A 21,549-nucleotide genomic window follows, 5' to 3' on the forward strand; every position below is an offset into this window, starting at 1 on the left:
CCCCCGACCCAATGTCTCACGCTCCAGAACACTGTCCTTGAGGTGGTAGAGGTGGGATCCGTCGCTGAGTCCGTGGGAAAAACCAACCTGGGAGGGTAAACAGATTAAGAAAGGAACACACTACTCATGAGGATGCAATAATTTTATAAATATTAACAGAATGAGGTTGTAACCTATTATAGGTGCCTATGATTTTAAGGTTTCCTGTCATAAATATTTATGTCCATAGTTTTTATTCTAATTTACGCTTAACCACAACAGCCAAGCAGGGTAACGCTCTTGTTCCGATTTCGAGGCCTATTCGTATGTCACTGTGCGATGATTTCGAACTACCCTACAATCAACTGATCGTGATGTTGGCCTCGTGCTGCAATATGATGAAGTGGCGGTATTCGCTTTCATGCTTCAAGCTTTCGGCAACGGACTTTAATTCTTCCCCAGCGATTCTAAAATGCGCATTTTCTACACTTTTCGTCATTTAAAGGCCATGCCCCCTTGCTTGTGTGACAACAGGAAACATGGCGGACGTTCGTTCTATTAGGTTCGCCCAGGCAGCGCTTCCGCCGCTCTATGTTATTCTAGCTCGTTGGTTCAAAATTTACAGATGGCGACATCTTCTGATAACCTTTAGAATTAACATGGTTGTTAGAGTTCAGGCTTCCTCCAGTAGAGGAGTTTCAACTGGCGCAAAATTTGAATTAGCGGCGCGGAGGTGTACCGCCTGGTAAGGAAAGAAAGAAAAGGAAATTAAAGAAAAAATATGAGGAAAAAAAGAACAAAAAATATATTTAATATAATATTTAAGAGGGGGGGGGGGGGGGGGGCGAGAACCTGGGGACCCTCCGCGCGCTAAACGTTTTAAATCGCCCGCCCGGTAATTTTAGTTCAGCCCTGTGCTCACTAGAGGCGCTATTGTGCAATTCCTGGCGATTTTTTGCGCAGCCGTTGCGTACAGAAGTGAAAAATAACGTTGAGAGTCATCTCTTACTCATTCCCTTTGCCTCTTACAAATTCTCTTATGTGCAAGGCAAAGAACAACATCACAACAATTCACCACGAAGTAGAATAATAATAATCTGTCTCGAAATAAGTGTATTATGCTTTTTTTTAGTTTATTAAAGAAATGTGTTCAATATATTGAGTCAGATCGAGAATATGACACCTCCTCCCGAATAATATGAAATGTGGCATAGTTGAAATATCTCTCAGAGTGATGTACTTGGAGATTACTCAGTCAGCTGTACGCCTGCTTTCCAAACTTTCATCTGTCATGTAAACATGGGTGGGATCGTGAGATAGGACGTGGTCCTAGGGCACTTAACTACGCCGCAGATAGAACTTAGTCTCGGTAGAAAACGCACAGTCACGGTAGGTAAGAGATTGGCATAACAGTGATAACGTGTTTTATTAAAATTAGGAAGAGTTCATATATTCGATTTTTTTAAGATCTTCGTTTCTTTTTATGTGTCAATCTGTTTTACGGATCTTTTTCGCTTTGTGTCCTTTTGTTCTCGTAATACCCATTGATTACTGCGGGAAAAGCTATATTTATGCTATTGCGAACCGGTGTTGTCGAGTTACGTTTTATTTGCACTTTGCTCGATAAATCTTGTACCGGTATTGAGGCAATTATTTGTTTCTATTCGCTGAAGAACTGCACGTTTAATGATGCGTATATGGTAGAATCTACTCGCAACGAATTACATTATGCTGATATATCTTTTTGATTGATTTTTCTGCGGCCAGAGTGACTCCAAATTTTTGGGGCTAAAATAATTCGTACACTGGAGGGAATAAAATAACTCTTGATATTAGTACTCTATCTTAAACTGCTAAATCGTTGTGTGTTGATTAGGTAATGTCTGGTATGTTGGTTTCGTAAGCAAGAGAATTGATCTGAACTCCTCTGAATGCTTACCGTACTGTGAATGGCTGATTTTATTGCTAGTTATTTCCCTGTCTTCATTGCTGTTTGTGCCTATGGTACCTTGTCTATAACCTTCTACATCACTAGCCGACAGAATAAGCACGATGTGACATAAGAGAATTTATGTTTGGAAAAGGAGTCCTGTTTGGGACAATTGCTCATCACTTTTTTGTTTAGGCTTATCATAAAGACCAGTAAGCAAGAGTAAGTTGGTGCTGTTATATGTTCAAAATATGATAGCACTCTGTCACAAATCTAGTGACTACTCAGATCTTGATGGTATAGTGGTTCCTTTCATTTTACTGCCACTAGCCCCTGAATAATCAACACACCTTCCATCCTGAATTCACCTTATTGGTTTTGTATTTCTAACACTTGCAGATTAATCTCTAAAATCAATTTTATCCCGTCAGTAATGCAAGAATCATGTGATGACCGTACTTTGTCCACCGACGGGTGCTGCTTGCCCTTCTGTCCTCTACCAGCTGCGATAAATACTAATGCAGTCTCGTCCAAGTGCAATCTTATTTTGAATATGTAATAAATAAATAAATAAATTAATTAATTAATTAATCATTGCATAAACCCCTTGAATAGCTGTTAATTCTCCAAGTGAGTTGGCCGTGCGATTAAGGGCGTGCATCTGGGAGATAGATGGTTAGAACTACACTGTTGACAGCCTTGAATATGGTTTGCTGGGGTTGTACCTTAATTAAGGCCACAATCGCTTCCTTCCCACTCCTAAAGACAGGTTGAACAGGGTCATGAGAGGGAGAAAACGGAGGAGGAAGTAGCTTCTGCAGCTGTCAGGAAAGATAGTGCTGACCAGGAGGGGAGGGGATCAAATGAGGTGGGTAGGGTTGAGGCTCTGGTTAGGAGAGATTCCATTCTTAGACATGTGGGGAAAAAAGTGTATGGAGGAAAGAGAATCAGAGTAGAGTGTTATCCAGGATTTAGGTTGAGGAAGGTAGAAGAGGAGGAGGAGTGAAGGGAGAAGGTGGTAGTGTTTCACGTTGGTACTAACAACATAAGAGAAGCAGGTATAAGTACCAACATAGTTGGGGATGTGTGGGATCTGGTAACTGGAGCACAGGTGAAGTTTAAGGAAGCAGAGATTGTTATCAGTGCAATACTGTGTAGCAGGGATACCGACGGAAGGTGATTGGGGATTTAAATGAGGCTATGGAATGGGTATGTGGGAAACTGGGCGTGAGATTTCTAGATCGTAATGGGTGGATGGGAGATAGGGATCTGCACTCAGATGGCCTTCACTTAAACTGCAGTGGTACATATAAGTTAGGAAATTTGTTTAGAAGGGTTACAGGGAGGTAGATTCAGGGAAACAGGGTAGCCTAGGGAGCAGTGATAAGGGTACAGGGAACTGGAAATCAAGTAGGGATGACATAAAAATGTTAGTGCTCAACTGTAGATGTATTGTAAAGAAAGGAATAGAATTATGTAATTCAATAGATATATACTTACCAGTTATTGTAATAGGAGTTGAATCATGGCTGAGAAATTATATAATGAATGTAGAAATATTCTCACGGAACTGGAGTGTGTATCATAGAGATAGGATAGGAATGGTAAGAGAGGGAGTATTCATTCTGATGAAAGAAGAATTTGTAAGCTACAAAAATGTTAAAGATTACAAACATGAAATTCTAGTTGTAAGGCTAATCTCTAAAGGTAATAGGCAACTTGATATCTCCGGAGTGTACAGACCGGCAAAGAGTAGCACTGACACTGATTCAGAATTATTTGTTACGATAATCAGCTATGTGGGAAATGATATGGAAAGGAACGAGATAGTAGCGGGTGATCTCAGTTTACCAAATGTCAATTGGGAAGGTAATGCGAACGACAGCAAGCATGACCAACAAATGGCCAATAAGTTAATATGGTAAGGACAGCTGATTCAGAAAGTGATGGAATCAACTAGAGGGAAGAATATTCTGGATGTGGTGTTTGTAAAACCAGATGAGCTCTGTAGAGAAACCGAAGTAATAGATGGGTTTAGTGATCACAAAGCTGTTTTTGTGGTAGTTAAAAATAAATGTGAAAGAATGGAAAGTGTTAAAAATAGGACTGTTAGGCAATACCATATGGCTGATAAAACAGGCATGAGGGAGTTTTTAAAAAGTAACTATGATTGGTGGAAAACGGTAAATAAAAATGTAAACCGACTGGGATGGGTTTAAAGCAATTGTTGAGGAATGTGAAAACAGGGTTGATTCTTTAAAGGTGTTAAGGAATGTTAAAGATCCACTATAATATAACAGAGAAGTAATGAGACTAAGAACGAGGTACAGGTTGGAAAGAAATAGTTAGAAATGGCTGTGGAAGTAAGCAGAAATTGAAGGAACTTACTAGGAAATTGAATCTAGCAAAGAAGTCAGCTAAGGATAACATGATGGCAAGCATAATTGGCGGTCATACAAATTTTAGTGAAAAATGGAAGAGTACGTATAGGTACTTTAAGGCAGAAACAGGTTCCAAGAAGGACATTACAGGAATCATTAATGAACAAGGGGAGTGTGTATGCAAGGATCTTCAAAAGGCAGAAGTATTCAGTCAACAGTATGTAAAGAATGTTGGTTACAAGGATAATGTCCAGATAGAGGAGGTGACTAATATTAAAGAAGTACTAAAATTTACCTGTGGTAACAATGACATTTACAGTAAGATGCAAATGTTGAAAACTAGAAAAGCAGCTGGAATTGATAAGGTTTCGGGGGATATACTAAAGACAATGGGTTAGGATATAGTACCATATCTGAAGTATTTATTTGATTATTGTTTGGTTGATTTTTTTTTATTTTTTTATTTTTTATTGCTAGTTGCTTTACGTTGCACCGACACAGATAGGTCTTATGGCGACGATGGGACGGGAAGGGCCTAGGAGTGGGAAGGGAGCGGCCGTGGCCTTAATTAAGGTATAGCCCCAGCATTTGCCAGGTGTGAAAATGGGAGACCACGGAAAACCATTTTCAGGGCTGCCAACAGTGGGGTTCGAACATACTGTCTCCTGAATACTGGATACTGGCTACATTTAAGCGACTGCAGCTATCGAGCTCGGTTGTTTGGTTGAAGGAGCTATACCAAATGAATGGAGAGTTGCTGTAGTAGCCCCTGTGTATAAAGGAAAGAGTGATAGAAATAAAGCTGAAAATTACAGGCCAGTCAGTTTGACATGCACTGCATGAAAGCTTTTGGAAAGCATTCTTTCTGATTATATTAAGACATGTATGCAAAATTAATAACTGGTTTGATAGAAGGCAGTTTGGGTTTAGGAAAGGTTATTCCACTGAAGCTCAACTTGTAGGATTCCAGCAAGATATAGCAGATATCTTGGATTCAGGAGGTCAAATGTAATGCATCGCAATTGACCTACCTAAGTTATTTGATAGGGTGGATCATGGGAGACTACTGGCAAAAATGAGTGCAATAGGACGCGACAAAAGAGTGACTGAATGGGTGGCTATATTTCTAGAAAATAGAATTCAGAGAATTTTTTTTTTTTTTTGCTAGGGGCTTTACGTCGCACCGACACATATAGGTCTTATGGCGACAATGGGATAGGAAAGGCCTAGGAGTTGGAAGGAAGCGGCCGTGGCCTTCATTAAGGTACAGCCCCAGCATTTGCCTGGTGTGAAAATGGGAAACCACGGAAAACCATCTTCAGGGCTGCCGATAGTGGGATTCAAACCTACTATCTCCCGGATGCAAGCTCACAGCCGCGTGCCTCTACGCGCACGGCCAACTCGCCCGGTATTTCAGAGAATTAGAGTAGGCGAAGCTTTGTCTGACCCTGTAATAATTAAGAGGGGAATTCCTCAAGGCAGTATAATTAGGCCTTTATATTTTCTTATATATGTCAATGATTGTGTAAAGAAGTGGAATCAGAGATAAGGCTTTTTTTGTAGATGTTATTCTGTACAGAATTAGAAATAAGTTACAAGATTGTGAGCAAGTGCAAAATGATGTCAGTAATGTTGTGTGATGGACAGTAGGCAATGGTATGATGATAAACGGGGTTAAAAGTCAGGTTGTGAGTTTCACAAATAGGAAGAGTCCTCTCAGTTTTAATTATTGCGTTGATGGGGGTGAAAATTTCTTATGAGAATCATTGTAAGTACCTAGTTTTTATAAGGAAAAATCTTCATTGGGGTAATCACATTAATGGGATTGTAATCAAAGGGTACAGATCTCTGCGCATGGTTATGAGGGTATTGAGGGGTTGTAGTAAGGATATAAATGAGAGGGCATATAAGTCTCTGGTAAGACCTCAACTAGAGTATGGTTCCAGTGTATTGGACCCTCAGCAGGATTATTTGATTCAAGAACTGGAAATAATCCGAAGAAAAGCACCTCGATTTGTTCTGGTTGATTTCCGACAAAAGAGTAGCGTTATGAAAATGTTGCAAGTTTGAGCTAGCAAGACTTGGGAGAAAGGAGACGAGCTGCTGGACTAAGTGGTATGTACAATGAATCAATAACAGAATATGAATAACAATATATGAAGGGATATTATCACATCTGGAAGCATTAGGCATTAAAAACAATACAGACAATAAAAGAAAGAAAATGATCAAACTTCCATCCTCCCGTATATCTATTCCCCCTACCCCCTCTTTTAAAGCTGAAACCATGACCGTAAGCGACACGCCTCCTCCCCACTCCACAGCCTTGCCTCCCCCGAAGGTGGAGCTAGCTTTGGAACATACACATAATTACTTCACAAGATGGAAGGCTGCATCAGCCGTCACTCCTCATAGGACACAGTAGATTTGTCAACAACAAGGTATGAAACCACTCTTTTTACAAACTAGGTTTCCTTGTGCAGAGTTGAAACATGCTATTAAAAGCAATCTCCCATTTTATTTCATTTCAGAAGCTCTTTTAATAATAGTATGACAACAATCAGCTTCAGGGATCCTGAATTATTTAAATTCAAGAGACACTTTTATAAATTAAAACAAACAACATTCGCCTTGGAAAGAGCAAATGAAGAGAACATCTGTGTAAAATATAGAACAGTGACAAAGGAATATTATTTTTCAAAACTTTTTATTAATTTTTTTTGCTAGTTGTTTTACGTCGCACCGACACAGATAGGTCTTATGGCGACGATGGGACAGGAAAGGCCTGGGAGTTGGAAGGAAGCGGCCGTGGCCTTAATTAAGGTACTGCCCCAGCATTTGCCTGGTGTGAAAATGGGAAACCACGGAAAACCATCTTCAGGGCTGCCGATAGTAGGATTTGAACCCACTATCTCCCGGATGCAAGCTCACAGCCGCGCACCCCTAACCGCACGGCCAACTCGCCCGGTACTTTTTATTAGTAGGCAAGTAGAATATCATACATCATAGTGAAAAAAGTGCTGGAAACAAAAACATTTTTTAACATCTGTTCAAATGAATAAATATACAGGGTCTTTATTTGTGCTTGGCAGGGACTTTTTCGCTCGACCTTGACCGCCCGTGACGGTTCAGTTGCTGGCTACCGCATGTGCGTATGTACGGCAGAACATGGTACTCAAAATCATTATCATGCATTTATCATGCATTTTACTCACCATTTTTACAGTTGATGCTGAAAATGTTCCCCACGCGCTGCCAAAAATAATTTGCATCTCCTAATGAAGTTTTCGGTTACTCTACCAAGTTCTTCAGCACTGATGGATGCAATTGCTCCTCTTATATTGTCTTTAAGTTCATCTAATGTGTGAGGATTGTTCCCATAAACTACATTTTTTAACATTCCCCACAAATAAAAATCACATGCCGTTAAATCTGGGCTACGAGGGGGCCACATATTTTTACTTATGATCGTCATACCAAATATGCTTCAGTAAGGAGATAACGACTTTTACGTCTATTTTTATTGTTTACTGAAACTGTGCGTGTGAATCTCTTGGCCAGTTGTTTTATTGTCCGATTGATAGGAATGGGTCTCCCTGGAAATTTTGCTCGAAACTTTTGTCTTGTCCTAGTGCACGATTTTCTGTGCTTAACGTAAGTATTGTGCAGGTATGCACGTTCACGTAACGAATATTTCACATACATTACAGCACTATACACAATCACAATAAAACACTATACAATACGACATACAGTACGCAGTAGCTTCATTGAATACCCTACTATTTCGGAGCTCAGCTCTCAGCAACTGCAGGAAGTGCCAGAAACCGCGTACGCCAGCGGCTGGTAGCGGCCTGTCATCGGCGGCCAAGGTCGAGCGCGGAGGTCCTTGCCAAGCATAAATAAAGACCCTGTAGTTTTAAAATAGGCTAAAATAAGTAAATCCATGTTCCTTCCCATTTCACCACCCCATTCAACCATCCACATTGATTTTAATTATTTAATTTTTAAATGCACGTAGATTTTAACTGAAACAAGGTACTCTTTAAAATGTTCTTAAGAAGATAAATACTTGTAATTTCACGTAAGCATTGTAATACAGCTGAAGATGTTTCAAATTTAATGAAACATGTACTGTAAATGATTAATTGATTTACTTAATGCTAATATAAGCATCAAAAAGGTGGAAATTTACTGTTATTGATTCATTGTAAATAAGATTTTATACGGGAAATGAAGCTGATTTCTTGTAAATAAGTGGTATGTTCCGAGCTGTCAGTGGAGAGATGGCATGGAGTGACATAAGTAGACGAATAAGTTTGAATGGTGTCTTTAAAAGTAGGAAAGATCACAATATGAAGATAAACCTGGAATTCAAGAGGACAAATTGGGGAAAATATATTCGTTTATAGGAAGGGGAGTTAGGGATTTGAATAACTTACCAAGGGAGGTGTTCAATAAATTTCCAATTTCTTTGCAATCATTTAAGAAAAGTATAGGAAAATAACAGATAGGGAATTTGCCACCTGGGCGACTGCCCTAAATGCAGGTTAGCAGTGATTGATCATTGCGATAAGACCTATCTGTTTAAATCTAAGAGTTTCATTTTTGTCCGTATTGATCTGTGTCGGTGCAACGTAAAGCAGTATAATAAAACCTGTTAATTCATGCCAGTTTATTGTCTAAATAAGTTATGGTCAATTTTATACCTTTTACAAGATGAGTTTGATTTAGGCAATGCCATATCAGATAGTATTGTAATCTTAATCAGTGCAGGATTATTAAGTAGTAAGTAATAGTATGCATACATTGTACAGGTTAATAATCAAATTCTAGTTATCAGTAATATTTTCCAGATTCACATTCAGAATTGTGGTCGTTTTCCTTTTATGGCTAAGATGCACTCACTCACTAACCTTGTGAAACATAGTTTATATTATCTTAAATTTTTAAAACCATACTGTTCATTAAAAAACTGCAATTTCTGGATATTAAGAACAATTGATTTGAAATCTTCTAATTTGGAGGTTACTACTAAATTACTATGCAGTATCACAGTTGATAAAGATGTTGATTCCCATAGGGAACCTGAAATATTTGTCCCAAATGAGTACTACTGTTGGGTTTTTTTTATTATGGACACTCGAGTTTAGGCTTTAATTACTAATGAACTGATAGGTCTATTGAAAATAAGTTATATCAATATTTTCCTTGTTTAATTATCCATTGGAGTGTATAAGACAAATTATTTTTGAAGTTCATTAATTCTTTCTTATTTGTCTTTGTATTGAATATCGTCCGGGTTATTGGCTTCTTCTCTAGGAACCGTTCACTCAAAAATATATACATGGAAAACTACTTATCTGAGACTTTTATGTTATAGCCACATATATTCGTAGTGTAATACTCAAGTTACAATTTTTTCAACCACCCCAAAAAAATTTCTTCTCAGTTTTCTACAGCAATGTTTTCTCAGCCCAGGATAAATGTAGAACAAGAAACTAGAGTTTGTTTTGAAGCACTCAGTCATGGTTATCAGAAACTGCAACCACTGTAACCATACAGTGTGATACTGACTTTGTGAAGAGGTATATTGATGGGAAGTTGTGTGCACGCTGGACCGTGCGATTAACAGTGGGCAAGGTAGTGAAATCGGGTACAGCGTTGCCGTGTTCAGTTGTAAACGCAGTGCGCAACGAATGCAGCTTTTTGTTTACTTTCAACTTTTGATTTTATTTCCTCATACAAATTCCACTTCCCATCACCTTTTCTCATAAGGACTTTGGGCATTCAGTTTCAGGTTTACAAATGGTTGGCTTCACAATAATAATTTTTTAATTAATGTTGTAAGGGTCCACCTTTTCAATACTATAATATGCAATGTTTTGAATTACATTACTAAACTAGGGACTAGTTTCGGGCTTGGCTGGCCATCTTCAGCCTTAATGTAATAAATCTATTAACTAAACAAATGTACAAACACACAACTGACATAAAAACAAATGTACAAAAACACAATTGACATTAAATCTGGGAAGAACTATGTGTAAAATTTGAAAAATAAATAAATTAGGCTCTAAATTCTCAGCATCTGGAGTATGCTCATCATCCAGACTCTTTCTTGCATTAATATTCATAGAATTGTTAGTTCCATCACTACTGATCATTACAATTTCCCACCCCAGACAATACTTCACACATCAACAAGACCAGCAGTTTTTTAAAATCAGGAGTTTATGGGATCAAATGCAACACCTGTAAAAAATCCTACATTGGACAAACCGGAAGAAACTTCAATATCAGATAACACGAGCACACTAACGCATTAAAATTCAACAGGTTTTCAGCCATCGGCCAACACATGCAAGATTATAACCATAATTTTACCAATATCGAACAGGACATGGACATCCTCGAATTAGCAAACAAGGGCCCTTTGCTCAACATAATGGAAAATTACTACATACACCTAGACCAGTACTTCAACGCCAGTCACAATCTCAATGAAATCTCAGAGAAACCCAACATACTCTTTGATCTATTTATCACTTTCCTCAGAAACAATAATGCAGCCAACCAAATCTCAATCCTAAGTTTAATCAAAGGTACTTTTCCGAGACAATTACCCTTTCTCCCGCACCCTTCAGCCTCGCCTTAAGCCTTCCCCCCTCCCACCACCCCCACTCTTCCTAAAACCCCTCCTAACCCGCTCGCGCCTGCCCTCCTCTCGGCCCACATTCTCTTCTCGCCACCAGTCGCACACCATCAGCTAAACTGCACACACCGCAGCGCGAGGTAAGCGTCCTTTCACTTTATGGTAACCTTTTCCTCCCACCGTGCTCTTTGTTTTTTACCGGCTTTTCTCCATTTTAACAGGTTCTATTTGGTTTCCGCTAAGAACTGAGAATTAATATCTCCACGTGCAGTATCCACCTTCTTCTTAACCAGAAATTCAAAAATAACTTCAAGTCCAACAATCAACAATGCTGTCGGTCAACACAACTTTAATACACCAAATGCCTAATTTCTCTGCTTAAGCTGATCAGTGTCAAGCCAACTCGGCATATAAAGAGTATCACCTTTTACTCTCCAGACTTTGTACATACTTGTGTTTATATTTTTATATGTGTAATTTTGCATTGTATTCTTTAGTACGAGGACTACTGATATCCATGAGTGTATAATTTTTACAACACTAAGCACCCCATTTATACTTTGTTTCAAACTTCTTAATATGTATATTCCTCATATAATTATTAATTATTACTCACCTGTACCATACTAACATTTTTCATTTCATTACCACACTTCACTTTATAAATTTTAAAATCCATAAGATTCTTAACGTTTAAATAACATGTTTTAGGATTCGACAAGAGTTGTTTATGCTTTAATATGGCTGATGATGACCCCTAGGTGGGTCGAAACTAGTTCCATGTAATTTAAAATATTGTAAATACAAATAGTATTGAATAGGTGGACACCTTTACTGTGTTATTATTCATATGTTATTCTCAGTTCAATACGGACCAAAAACATTAAACTTATAACCCTTGTCGATAGCTGCAGTCGCTTAAGTGCGGCCAGTATCCAGTATTCGGGAGGTAGTAGGTTCGAACCCCACTGTCGGCAGCCCTGAAAATGGTTTTCCGTGGTTTCCCATTTTCACACCAGGCAAATGCTGGGGCTGTACCTTAATTAAGGCCACGGCCGCTTCCTTCCCACTCCTAGCCCTTTCCTGTCCCATCATCGCCGTAAGACCTATCTGTGTCGGTGCGATGTAAAACAACTTGCAAAGAACTTCAACTCAATGAAGAGACATCAATGAAATCTGTTAGACAACTGCGCAATATACTTAGAACACGCAAATTTGAAGCTTGTTGTCCATATCCACAGAAAGGAAGAGGTGTTGAGTTATTTGCTCAAGTTCCTGCTGCTAATTCTTGGGTTACCAGAAGAGATGGTTTAAATTGTTCGGAATGGAGGGAGATGTTGAAGATGACTGCGATGGTTGCCCCAGTACGTACTCTGCCGGGACGTTCTACCAGCACAGGCCACTGCAGACACTTCTGTGAGTATGAAACCTTACCATATGTGCTGGGGAGTTACCCTCAAGGAGAACTGCTTAGGATCAAACGCCATAACATCATCAGAAGCCTGATTGCTAATGCTCTTCGTCTCAAAAATCTAGAAGTGTACGAAGAAGTCTACTGCATTGCCGAAGGAGGCAGCACTTGCAGGATTGATATTATAGCGATTGACAGATGGAGGAATGAGCAGAAATTATTGATCCTACGGTACGCTTTGAATCTTCAGCCTCTCAGCCGACTGACGTAGACAATGAGAGAAAGGATATCTATAATCCAACCATCCTTTTCTTTCTTGAGACTATAACCTTAAAAAAATTACAGTGACTGGACTTTTCTTTTGGCATGAGGGGAACAATTCTCAAATCTTTCTTCACATGGCGACAAAAATATAAACTAGCGAGAAGTCTACAAGATGAGATAGTTGTCTCACTCATCATATACTCTGTTTCGATTCTTCGATACCATTTATATGGAGTTCATGCCATTTAATATGGTTAATTGCAACCTATCATTTTTTTAAAACATTAATCTTTGTCTTCGCTAAAAATTGTTAATGTGTATTATTCTGTGTCTTATGGCAAATCTAGGGTGTCCTGGATCAGACTGAATAAATAACTGTAGATGGGTTCATGAAGTAACATACAGAAGTGTCAATACAAAAGGATTAAACCATTTTACCACCCCTGAAAGTCCCAGCAATCTTCCTATTGGGTGGTGTAAAACTCCATAAAGTACTACATGGTTCAATAAGTAATGCATATCATGTTCTTTTCATTGGAAGTTTGTTTAATTGCAACAGTGAAAATACCACATTATTTTCCAGTTCATAAGCTACAAAAACCTTTGTTTGACATAGTCTTAATTTGAATTTATGACTTTCCTCTACTGAGTTGTAAGAGCCTGTACGCCGCTGCGGTACCATTCAGCTGGTTTCCTTCTCAGCCATGTCCGGACTTCGCCTATGTCCACCTCATTGGTGTTGTATCTTCCTCCATAAAGTGCATCTTTAAGATGATCAAACAAATGAAAGTCAGATGGTGCAAAGTCCGGGCTGTAAGGTGGATGAAGAAGAACATTCCACTAAGTTTAGTGATTGCCTCACGGGTGCGCAGGCTTGCATGTGGCCTTGCATTGTCATATTGGAGGAGGATGTTGTTGACATCTTTATGGGGCAAACATGCAGAATTATTCTCTTCCATTTTTTTTTTCAGATTCTCAATGCAAACTTCTGAGGTTATTGTGTGATTAGCAGGTAATATGTCGGTCAGAGTCCCAGAAGACAGAGGCCATAACCTTGCTGACTGAGAGGGTCCTTCTTCCGAGGGCAATTCGTGTGACACCACTCCACGGACTGTTTGGTCTCAGGATCAAAATGATAACTCCATGTTTCATCCTTGTGATGATTTTGGATAAGAAATCATTAAGCAGCTTGGCACAAATGGTCCTTCTTTGTTCCTTACTGCCATCCATTAGGCACTTAGGGAGCCTCTTGAAACAAATCTTGCAGTAGCCTGAAGGGTGGATAATTGTGTTGTCATTACCCACAGAGATGCACCCATTTGCTAAGAGCTCAGCTTGGAGTCCCTCTGCCCAGTGTTGATGCAGTGCATCTAGTATGTTACAGCCTGGTCCTGGACAACTCCCAAATACTTTGTAAAAGGCAGTGGGTCATGCTAGGGTTTTGTAACAACTAGTTCATCTTGTGATAATATGTTGACAGTTCATCAAGTGTGTTTGTCGACAACACTTCAGTGGTCTGAAAGTTTTCACATTGAACAGCCAGAGCATCGACATAAATGTAGCTCCTAGTGAGGGGAGGTTGGTCATTTGAGTTGACATTGAAGAGGATAGTTGAAAGGACACCACCCTGAGGAAGTCTGTTTTATGGCTCTCTCCATCTGCTATACCTTTCTTGAAACTTGTCAGAAACCTTCAATTATGAAAGAGCGTTATAATGATTAACATTATGAAACGGTAATTTCTAGTGATATGATAGAACCTGCTTAACCTTGTTTTGGAGTGCACCATAACATATGACACTGGGAGATCCACAAAAGCCACACCAGTGATCGTACATCTCTTGATGAACGCAACCTCTATGAACATGGTGAAATTTAGTAATTAGGCTGTGCAGTTCCTACCAGACCTAAAGTCTCTTTGTTCTGTTATAAGGTGGTGTTCTACTTTTGGTGTCACCAGGCGAGTTGGTTGTGTGGTTAGGGGCATGCGGCTGTGAGCTTGCATCTGGGGCTGTACATTAATTAAGGCCACGGCCGCTTCCTTCCCATTCCAAGGCCTTTCCTATACCATCGTCCCCATAAGACCTGTCTGTGTCAGTGCGATGTAAAGCCTATTCTTGAAAGAAAAGCGCTCCAGTAGGTTTCTCTCAAATGTCTTCTGTGGGTGATACAGCAATGATATAGTTCTTGAGATCTGATGTGCCCTTGCATCATTTCAGAAAGGTGGTCACAGATGTGCCAACTCCCCTGATTTAAGCGGGAGACTCTCTATTTTTGGTCCTACCTCTTTCCTGATCGCAGAGACTTATCTTCTGATTTTGAGAACAGATTTAGTATTCCTGTATTTTTTGAAAATCCCAGGTTTTTCCTTGTTTAAGTAGCTGGAGAGAATTGATGCTCAATGGGCACTTGCAAGACAGATGCAATCAGATGGTGGTGTTCTTAATTATGACAGAATCTGTAACATAATGCTTTTTATTTTATCATTTCCACATAACAGTGCAGACTGTGAAACTAGTTTTTAAAAACATATTTGGACAAAAACTCAATTCAGATCAAGGCTTCCCGGAAAAGAATTCTGGAAAAAAAATTATACCTTAAAATCCATTCAACAAGGCCAGTGCTTTAGCATAAGTCTACTTCAGAAATTTTTGAAGAGACCTAAGGCAGTTATAATGAAGAGTCTTGTGTTCTAAAGCTTAGATACATGCTGTATTTCAGTATTTATAAAATACATTCAGTATTTTAGTATTAATAAATAAATACATTGAATTAATTAATCAATAAGAGAAATAACATAATTGAGTAGTATAATGTGTTAAATATTCTTCAAAATTTCATCATCAATGAATTGTCATAACATGTCGGAATATGCCTCCCAAAAAAATCTGATTTTTTACTTTTGAAAGTTGATACTTCTGTGGTTGCTTTTTTCTTTCTTCATGCCTTAGATATCTGTTTATTTTGCAGACAGCTGTTAAGGAAAGCTACAACCCATTCTTTCGCCTTAGTACCATATCATTGAGGCTCATTGCCTCGCCGTTCTTGGTCTTGCTGATGGCTCCTAGTTCCTCCACGGTGATTTCTTTTGTGAGGTCACTGGTCTAATTTCACCCTGCTTATGTGGCCTCCAGTTTTTCACTTGAACAGGAGCAGGTGAACAATAGCATCTGGGGTGAAGTTAACATGCACAGGGGCTTTGCAAAGTCATTATTAAGGTCTCTTCGAGATTCTCAAAGATACATAATACTTTGTTATTATTTAAGGTCAATCTAATTAATACTTTTTTTGCTCTTGATGAGTTACAGTTGGTCAGTACATGTTTCAGCTTGTTTCAAGCTGTCATCAGCTGATAAATACTTAATACACATACATACATACATTATCATTATAGACTGTTATGCCTTTCAGCGTTCAGTCTGCAAGCCTCTGAGAATTTACTAAACGTCGCCACAATCCTCGATTTGCAACTAGTGTTGTGGCCTCATTTAGTTCTATACCTCTTATCTTTAAATTGTTAGAAACAGAGTCTAACCATCGTCGTCTTGGTCTCCCTCTACTTCTCTTACCCTCCATAACAGAGTCCATTATTCTCCTAGGTAACCTATCCTCCTCCATTCGCCTCACATGACCCCACCACCGAAGCCGGTTTATGCGTACAGCTTCATCCATCGAGTTCATTCCTAAATTAGCCTTTATCTCCTCATTCCGAGTGCCCTCCTGCCATTGTTCCCACCTGTTTGTACCAGCAATCATTCTTGCTACTTTCATGTCTGTTACTTCTAACTTATGAATAAGATAGCCTGAGTCCACCCAGCTTTCGCTCCCGTAAAGCAAAGTTGGTCTGAAAACAGACCGATGTAAAGATAGTTTCGTCTGGGAGCTGACTTCCTTCTTACAGAATACTGCGAGCTCACTGCATTAGCTTTACTACACCTTGATTCAATCTCGCTTACTATATTACCATCCTGGGAAAAAACACAACCTAAATACTTGAAATTATCGACCTGTTCTAGCTTTGTATCACCAATCTGACATTCAATTCTGTTGAATTTCTTACCTACTGACATCAATTTAGTCTTTGAGAGGCTAATTTTCATACCATACTCATTGCACCTATTTTCAAGTTCCAAGATGTTAGACTGCAGGCTTTTGGCACAGTCTGCCATTAAGACCAAGTCGTCAGCATAGGCCAAACTATTTACTACATTTCCACCTAACTGAATCCCTCCCTGCCATTTTATACCTTTCAGCAGATGATCCATGTAAACTACAAACAGCAAAGGTGAAAGATTACAGCCTTGTCTAACTCCTGTAAGTACTCTGAACCAAGAACTCATTCTACCATCAATTCTCACTGAAGCCCAATTGTCAACATAAATGCCTTTGATTGATTTTAATAATCTACCTTTAATTCCATAGTCCCCCATTATAGTGAACATCTTTTCCCTCGGTACCCTGTCATATGCTTTCTCTAGATCTACGAAACATAAGCACAACTGCCTATTCCTCTCGTAGCATTTTTCAATTACCTGGCGCATACTGAAAATCTGATCCTGACAGCCTCTCTGTGGTCTGAAACCACACTGGTTTTCATCCAACTTCCTCTCAACGACTGATCGTACCCTCCCTTCCAAGATGCCAGTGAATACTTTGCCTGGTATACTAATCAATGAGATACCTCGATAGTTATTGCAATCCTTCCTGTTCCCTTGCTTATAGATAGGTGCAATTACTGCTTTTGTCCAATCTGAAGGTACCTTACCAACACTCCATGCTACTACTCTATGAAGCCATTTCATCCCTGCCTTCCCACTATACTTCACCATTTCAGGTCTAATTTCATCTATTCCTGCTGCCTTATGACAATGGAGTTTATTTACTATCCTTTCCACTTCCTCAAGCATAATTTCACCAACATCATTTTCCTCCTCCCCATGAGCTTGGCTGTTTGCAACACCACCATGATGATTTCCTTTTACATTGAGAAGATGTTCAAAATATTCCCTCCACACCTCCAGTGATTCCCTGGGATCTATTATGAGTTCACCTGAATTACTCAAAACACTGTTCATTTCCTTTTTCCCTCCCTTCCTAAGATTATTACTGTCCAGAAAGGTTTCCCTGCTGCTTGACCTAGCCTTTCCAGGTTATTACCAAAATCTTCCCATGACTTCTTTTTGGATTCAACAACTATTTGTTTCGCTCAGTTTCTTTCATCTACGTACAAATCCCTGTCTGCCTCGGCCCTTGTTTGGAGCCATTTCTGATAAGCCTTCTTTTTACGTTTACAGGCTGCTCTCACTTCATCATTCCACCAAGATGTTCGCCTTTTCCCATCTTACAAGTAACATCTTTACACACAGTTGTTCCTAGGCATTCCCTTGCTGTTTCTACTACAGCATCCCTGTATGCCACCCATTCACTTTCTATATCCTGAACCTGCTTACTGTCTACTGTTCGAAACTTCTCACTAATCATATCCATGTACTTCTGTCTAATTTCCTCGTCCTGGAGATTTTCTACCCTTATTCGTTTGCAGACAGATTTCACTTTCTCTACCCTAGGCCTAGAGATACTTAGTTCACTACAGATCAGATAGTGGTCTGTATCATCGAAAAATCCCCGAAAAACTTGTACATTCCTGAAAGATTTCCTGAATTCAAAGTCTGTTAAGATATAGTCTATTATGGATCTGGTACCCCTAGCCTCCCATGTGTAGCGGTGAATAGCCTTATGCTTGAAGAATGTATTTGTAACAGCTAAACCCATACTAGCACAGAAGTCCAGCAAACACTTCCCATTCCCATTAGCTTCCATATCTTCCCCACATTTACCAATCACCCTTTCGTATCCTTCAGTTCTGTTCCCAACTCTCGCATTGAAATCGCCCATTAGCACTATTCTATCCTTGCTGTTGACTCTGACCACAATGTCACTCAATGCTTCATAAAACTTGTCAACTTAATCCTCATCTGCACCCTCACATGGTGAATACACAGACACAATTCTTGTCCTAATTCCTCCCACTGACAAATCTACCCACATCATTCGCTCATTTACGTGCCTAACCGAAACTATGTTGCGTGCAATGGTATTCCTGATAAAGAGCCCTACCCCAGACTCTGCCCTTCCCTTTCTAACACCCGTCAAGTACACCCTATAATCTCCTATCTCTTCCTCATTATCTCCCCTTACCCGAATATCACTTACTCCTAGCACATCCAGATGCATCCTCTTTGCTGACTCAGCCAGTTCTACCTTCTTTCTTCCATAAGCCCCATTAATATTGATAGCTCCCCATCGAATTCCATTTCGTTCGCCAAGTTGTTTCCAAGGAGTCCCTCGCTTGTCAAATGGGAGTGGGATTCCATTACTCCCATAGGTCCGAGGCTTGCTTAAAGTGTTCTGAGCTCGGTAAATTCATGAAGCAGGATGCTTCCCTACTTGCACATAGTCCAAGTGAGGATCTCTCCTCTAACGGGTTATGGACCACCGGTGAATTGTATAGTCCTAGCCGCCTGAGCACAAAGAGGGCCACGACTCAGAATATGTCCGAGATGCCCACTCCCATTCCATAGCAACTGGTATCCCGAATCTCAGGACCACTTACTAGGCCACTCAGCCGTTGCCCATGGTTCACGAACTAGGACGTGACTACAGTAACCCACAAACATGAACTTAATGGTAAAGAATAATCATTGTCTTACAAACTAAGACACATCCATTCAAAAACATGATAGTTAAATCAGAGGTAGCTTTGAACAATTATTGCCCCTCAGAAAACAGGCAGACATAAAGCACATAATCAGAAAGAAATTCTAGTACAAATACGTAGTAAGCATCCTGCGCAAAAATTGGCTATACGTGTGGTGAGGGGAAAGTGAGGAGGAGCTGCCTAGTTTCCCACTCCTTCAGCTGCCAGTCTTTGTCTACTCGTCGTGCTAAGCTGACGTTGAAGTGTGTTGCGATGGATGACCGACAGACTCCTTGCTCGCTCCTAGGTTAAGTTCTTAGTTCCTCGCACAGTTTCACTACCCATTTTTAAGTGGTAATCTGTATTTCTACCTAATTAGTGTGGACAATATTATTGTATGTACAATTATTTCCTCGTATACCAGTAAGACATATTGTCCATTTGTTTTTAACAAAAGTATACTTAGTTTTGTTTTAGTTAGTTTAGTTATATTGAAACTGTAATGTGTACGGTGCCTTTCATAATCGAAAAAATAAGTTTTGGTGTGCATAGTCCGCCTATTCGTCTTGTTTTGCAAGCTGTCCACTTCATGACCATATCGATGAGTTCAATCAACAATTTAATTTAAAACACCCCCTAATCAATACTTTATTTCTTGCCTTTTGGCAGAATTATAAAAACATTAACACATAAAGGACATGTTTCAACCACTTAGTGGTCATCTTCATCTGTCTCTAATTAGCTTAGATGAAACCATTTGAATATTAAATACATTAAAACCTTGGGAACCTAAAACTATTGCTTAAGGTGCTGGAAAATTAAGGGGGGGGGGGGGGTTGGGTGAGGTGGTGTGTGAGAAAGATACTTAAATTACAATTTGTGTCTACAATGTTGTATACATTAAGAAAACAAACTTTTTTAAATAACAACAATTTTAAGGTCATTAAGAAAGACCCCATCCTAAAAATATAAAGGAACTTGAAAGGGATACTAAAACATCTAAGAAATACCGAAACTCATAAATATGAATCCAGGACTTCCCAAAGCAAGAGCTATGCCTAAACTACATAAAAAGGACATATCTATTGGACCTGCAATTAACTTTTGGAAAGGTCCCATATACAAAACCTCTCAATTTATTCATAAGTTTTTGACTCAAAATTACAGTTTTTACACCAAAACCTCGATAAAAAAAACTCCAAGGAGTTTTGCAAGGTTGTTGATAATGATAATGAAAAACTACAACCTGTTTTCCAGTCTTTGACCAGGTCAGGGATGTAATGAATGAAGCATATATAGGCTATTAGCACGATTGGGTCACCACTCCCAAAGTGGAATGATGACAGAGAAAACCGGAGTACCTGGAAAAAAACCTGTCTCGTCTCCACTTTTTCCAGACAAATCTCACATGGAGTGACTGGGATTTGAACCACGGTATCCAGCGGTGAGAGGCTGACGCGCTGCCGTCTGAACTATGGAGGCTCTGTGCAAGGTTGTTAAAGACTATAAATTAACTTCTCACGTAACAAGTTCCTTTGACATTAAAGATATGTATACTAATATTCCTATAAAAGACACCATTAAGATTATAAAAACGAATCTATTAGAACACAAACGCATCAGTAAACCGTAAATAGAAAACTTCATTACTATCTTGGAATTCGTGCTGAATCATAATTTCTTTTCATTTAATAATAGAATATTTTAATAATAGGATGTTATAGAATATTTTTTCAATAACAACAAATTTAAGGTCATTGAGAAAGACCCCATCCTAAAAATACAAAGCCCCGGCTTCCGGGATTTTAGCAAATATATAGCTCAATTACCCAGAACATACTCAGATATAGTAGGCCATATCAACAGACTAGATCTCTGGCTACGCTATGTTGATCATACCTATGCTATAATAAATAAAGAACTTAATGACAGTCACAATATTCTAAATACCTTAAATAACTTGGATCCAAATATTAAATTTACAGTAGAAGAAGAAGAAGAAGAAGGCATCAACAATTTTCTAGATATTCAAACAATTCGGAAAAACAACCAGTTCCAGTTTAGAATACATAGAAAACTCACTTTTACTCCAACCACAATAAAAAGCGATTCCTTAGACCCCATTTCACAAAAGAAATCCGCGTACTATAGTTCCGTCATCAGGGCCTTCAAAATTTCATTAATAGAAACAGACAGGAAGAAGGAACTAGCTTATATTTGCCAACAAGCCCTA

General features: G+C 39.2%; 1 protein-coding gene across 3 annotated transcripts in view; it reads left to right on the plus strand.

Annotated features, from left to right (window-relative positions):
• The first annotated feature begins 1,243 nt into the window (after positions 1–1,243).
• Positions 1,244–21,549, plus strand: part of Sqor (Sulfide quinone oxidoreductase) — a 274,946-nt gene continuing 254,640 nt past the window's right edge. Inside the window, exons 1-2 of one of the 3 annotated variants that reach the window (XM_067147205.2) lie at positions 1,260–1,368; positions 6,237–6,405. The gene's annotated coding sequence lies outside the window, so the exon portion shown is untranslated. Of the gene's footprint in view, positions 1,373–6,236; positions 6,406–21,549 lie in introns of all 3 variants that reach the window. The other 2 variants (XM_067147202.2, XM_067147203.2) reach the window with 2 other exon arrangements.

Source organism: Anabrus simplex, chromosome 5 (assembly GCF_040414725.1).
Source record: "Anabrus simplex isolate iqAnaSimp1 chromosome 5, ASM4041472v1, whole genome shotgun sequence".
Taxonomy (NCBI): Eukaryota; Metazoa; Arthropoda; class Insecta; order Orthoptera; family Tettigoniidae; genus Anabrus; species Anabrus simplex.